The sequence below is a fragment of the Castanea sativa genome, chromosome 6 (genome assembly GCF_040712315.1).
Source record: "Castanea sativa cultivar Marrone di Chiusa Pesio chromosome 6, ASM4071231v1".
NCBI classification, from domain to species: domain Eukaryota; kingdom Viridiplantae; phylum Streptophyta; class Magnoliopsida; order Fagales; family Fagaceae; genus Castanea; species Castanea sativa.
The window spans coordinates 23552480-23557565 of NC_134018.1; the positions used below are offsets into that span (position 1 = coordinate 23552480).

The 5086-nt window shown below is 32.2% G+C and overlaps 1 long non-coding RNA gene across 1 annotated transcript; it reads right to left on the minus strand.

Annotated features, from left to right (window-relative positions):
- Nucleotides 1-1981: 1981 nt before the first annotated feature.
- Nucleotides 1982-4583, minus strand: LOC142638136 (uncharacterized). Its single transcript, XR_012844980.1, has 3 exons — nt 4400-4583; nt 3404-3471; nt 1982-2287 (listed from the first exon to the last, which is right to left on the minus strand). It is a non-coding gene; the product is annotated as an uncharacterized LOC142638136 (long non-coding RNA).
- Between the last annotated feature and the right edge of the window lie 503 nt (nt 4584-5086).

The window sequence follows — 5086 nt, forward strand, 5'->3', positions numbered from 1 at the left end:
GCAAAATGCTGGATTGTTTTTTGAAAAGGGCAAAAGCCAATTTTGTTAAAAAAAAAGTAATGTTATTGATTGGCACAAATAAAAATAACATATTGTCACCTAAACTCATTAAAATACACCACCAATGCATGATATTAAATCAGCTTCTAAGTTACCATCGCTCTACTGTGAAGAGTACTGAAGTCTAATGCTGAAGGGCCCTCCTATTAGACCTTCATTTCGGGTCAATGTTTCTTACATTTTGAACTTACTTATGGAAAAATCTAACTACCATGCAAAATACTTTGAATTTTTGTACTTAAGGTCATGGAGTTGGGACTTGGGAGTTTGGTAGGAATAGGATTTGATTGGGCACACCGTAAAGCGCACGTATTGCCTTTTTTTTTTTCATCCAAGTGGGGGTATAAAGTATAGTAGAGTGTGAACTAAGCTAACAGGAACAACTAAGAAAGAACTGGAAGATTGATTTTGCAAAATGTTATAGATATCTACATTGAATTTTCATAAAAGAGTGATGTTCCTTGAATTGTTGAATATGTGATGTTCCTTAAATTGTTGAATATATAGGTTATTTGACTTTAGAATGTGTTTTGGTATTGCCTCTCAATTAAGAGGACTTTTAAGTTCGATGGAGAAGATACTAATTATAGAGGATTATGGAATGCAAATAAACTATAATTCTAAAGGTTCATTTGGATTGAAGGGGGTAAAGTTAGAGTGAAATTGGCTCAAAATTATCCTATTTTGAGTTAATTCTACTCTACTCTCCTCCACTCGCCCTCCATCCTCCTTCAAACGGGCCTAAGTGAACGAGTACCATACCTAAATTCTAAGTGAGAAACCATTAATTTCAAGAAAACTTGAGTACTTCATGATTATGTAAACTATCAAAGCAAGTAGAAATTTCGATGTCTAGGCAGTTTTTAAATAATAAATAGATCAAAAGACTACTAGTTTACATCAACTTATATCAATGGTAAAGAATTTAGGATCAAACATGATTAACAACTAAGATCTTGAATCGAACTAATTGAAGGAAGCCATTATAAATAAGATCAGTCAAAGTAATATATTACAAGATAATAAACTTGTCGGCATGAGCTCCTTCTAAATCCTACGAACTCAAAAACCCTACTAAGAAATTACAATTACAAGAAAATGATCTCTATGTAAACAAATTTGTTAGTGGAGAAAGGTGTCTCTTTCTTGAGAATATGTTCTCTATTTATACTTGATTGAGATCTTCCATAGTTATTGGCAGTTATCCCTACGCTCTCAACACAACATCAATATCACTTGTCCTTACTCTAGGCACTACACAGATCAATAAATGTCTTGGGAACTACTACTTCTACTTCCCACGTTTCCTTTCCACGTTTTGGTCCTTCAACAAGTGTAGTTATTGCATCCTAAATTCTTAATATTTATTTTAGGCAAAACTACAATGTTGTTCCTTCAAATTTATCCTGTGTGCATAATTGGTCCCTTAGGTTTGAAACGAGCACAATTGGTCCCTTAAGTTTTAAAACTAAGTTGTATTAGTTCTTTTACTAATTGTCATTAGTAGTATTACTTATGTGACTAACGAAACAATGACTTAATATTTTTTATGAGACTTCTATATAAACGGGCTTTGCAATTTTTGATCTCATTTCTCCGATCTCTCTCAACAGTTTCTCTCTTTTCTCACTCCAAAACTCTTCAAACTCAAACCCTTCACATTCCTCACTTGATCTTCGGCCTAAATCAAGGTTTCTTCATCTGGTATGATTCTTTCTCACTCATTAATTATCACAACCCAAACATGTACTTCAAAATTTAGAGCATGACCGGCATGTTAATATCAAGGTTATCTCAATACTAACATGAACCAACCTAAACTGAAGGTGCTTATCAAGAATTCTTTCCTGTATTCCTGCTTATTTTCTTGCATAAAAGCCATAATATACAAAAATGATGAAAACCTTAAAAATTCATATCATTTGAACTTTACAAGATTACCACTTGGATAAAACTTAAGGCATTCATGCAAATATTACATAGCTAAGCATTTCCAAAAACTCTTATTTACAAATCCAACCCCAAAGACATACAACTAGGGTTCAAACCAAACTAGGGTTCTTAATTACATCTGTGCTCAAGGATCAAGTACATCTTGATTCCTCCTATACAACAAAAGAACTAAACTACTATACAACAAAAAAAAGACTATACAATCTAACAAACGAGAATCACAGAATCCTTGTCATCTCTAATACTCTCGTTGCTTCCAGGAAGAACCTGTGCACTGAAATATAATAGGGTGAGCTGCGAAGCCCAGTAAGGTTTTAAGCTCCATGGGCCTTTGATAAAAATGCATGTAAATCAAATATTTTATGGATATGCCAACTTTGATAAAATAGCCTTCATACTATTCATATTGCTCTTGAACTAACTTATGAGCTCTTAGATGAAAATACTTCATATACTCATAAAAGGACATAATAAGGAACATAAACATAATTCAGAAACTTTATCTTTAAAAAAAGACTATAAAATGCTTCATCATAAACTTCTTTTCATGACAGATTTGAACTTTTCATAATGCATTTAAACAAAATCATCCTCTCATGATCAATAACATACTATAGCTGTTCATAACATATTGGTTAGTCCATATCTGATAAGTTTGTACTTGGTGCATGTGCACAACAGAACTTCAGAAATTCTTATCTTTAAAGAACAACTTTTCTTTTCATCAAAAACTTCTTCTTTTCATGAGAGCTTTTATCTTTTCACAATGCATTTAACCAAAATCATTCTCTCATGATCAATAACATAATATAGATGTTCATAACATATTGGTTAGTCCAAATCTGATAAGTCTGTACAGAGAAGGCTTCATCACATTTGGGTGCCCTCGTGTGTATGATACTGTCCTCTTTGGGAGGCCTGATGGCACATCCCCTCAAGGTTTTGTTCCTCCCCGCCGTCCGTACACATTGCGGAGAAAGCTTTGTTCAGATTAGAGTTACAGGCAACCCCATTTCCTCCACTTTAAATGGCCAAACAGATAACATTTTCCATGGAAAGCCAATAATTAACCCCTACTGGCTGAGTTCAGATCACTAGAGGACATAACCCGAAAACATTTCATACTTATACATCATACTGAAATTTCTTATTTTGTATGATATTTCATAATAATAGTATATCCACTTCATTCTTAAATATTATGTTCGTGATATAGATAATAGTATCAATATGCTGAAATTATCATCTATATAAGATTGAACACCTCACGAACATATATTTTACTTAAATCATGCTTAAATGCAATATCTCTAATTAAAATGTTTTAATGCATAATAGTTTTCCAAACAACTTTTATACTTATCAAATGCACATGCCACATATCCCTTACCTAAAAACAGAAGACGCGAGAGATTTGTACAAGAGGAGCTCAAGTGTTCGTGTTCTCATTCTTGTCACCTAAATGAAAGACCAAAACTTATAAATAACAACACTTCCTAAATATATAAACTTATACCTCAATCACAACCTAACTCTCAAACTCAAGAAAATCTTAATTCCCATCACATAAAGTTTCCCCCAAAAACAAGGTACATTCATCAAACACATTACATACCAAAAGATAGAGAAACCAAGGCATAAAATTCATCTATGATATAAACATACCAAAAGATAAGCATATTAAATTATAGCTCAAAATATTCAACCTAACTTCAAAATTAAATCGACAAAGTCAAAGTTATCCTACACTGTTTACTGCTCATTTCAGCAGCAAATTCCCCATTTGTAAAATACGAATGGGCTTTCCATACACATCCAAATGTTATGAAATTTTACAGAACTACTCCCCTGGATGTCTAGTATATATCATAAAAATTTCAGAGTCAAAGCATAAAACCATGATTTATTAACAATCATACAAGGCAACATGCTCAAATCTGTCCTTTTATGCAATTTAGAAATTAAACCATTAATTTTATGTTGATCCAAATGCTGTGAGACTACTTCCATAACAACCATATGTGTCTTAGGATTCATAAAAACTACTCCTAGTATCCTAATTCACAGCAAATGATTTAATACATAATTTTCTTGTGGTAAACATCAAATCTGTCACAGTGACAGCTTCAGTGCATGTTCTTACAAAATTTATCAACTAAATGCAAATGGTCTTCATTTATTTTGGGTATTTTTATACCAATACTATAAACATTAAAATAACTTATTAAGCATCCAATAGACCATAACACTATCAATCTTTCAACTTACTAAAACAGAAACACAATTTCAGCTTCTAAAATCGGATTAGAGAATAAAGAAGGGAAAATAAACAAAACAATCATACTATCAAAATACTCTAAAATCAAATAAGGTTTTGATTACTTACCCACAAAATTTGAAGCTGAAACTTAGTGTTAACCTTTTAATTTCTTCTTTAGAGAGGGATATATATTGTTTTGGTGAGAGAGGGAGAGAGAGATGTAGCCGTGTGAGAGCAAAGAGAGAAGAAAACAAAGAACAAAAAAAAGGAATAGAGAAAGAAGAAAAAGGAGCTGGACTTTCTGGCCTGATGCAGCCAAGAAGATAAGAGAAGTGGACTTTTGTGGGGCACGTGTAAGCTAAGGGAAATAGTGGGTTGTGACTCACCTTTCCCCTTTTTTAAAAAAATTTACTTTCTACCCCTTAAAAGCTTATATTTCTAGAAAGGTCCAAAGAATAATATAACTCTACATATATATCTTTAACTTTATAAAACTCTTTTCTACAACATTAAAAGAGCATATATCTTCTATAATATCACAATATCAAAGTTGTTATGCACTTAAAGTAATTAAGATGATAACAAGCATATAAACCCATAAATTAATTATGCCATTAGGTTGGGATGTTACATTAATCATGCATTTCACTCTTTTTTGAGCTAAGTTTTGAGTTTTGAAAAATTTTTGGGGGTTTTTCAAAATTGATGAGTTTATGAAAAATTTTGGGATGAGTTTTGTATATATGATCTTAAAACATCATGCATTGCATCACATGTGCATTATAACACTGCCTCATGCATTCAGATGTGTGT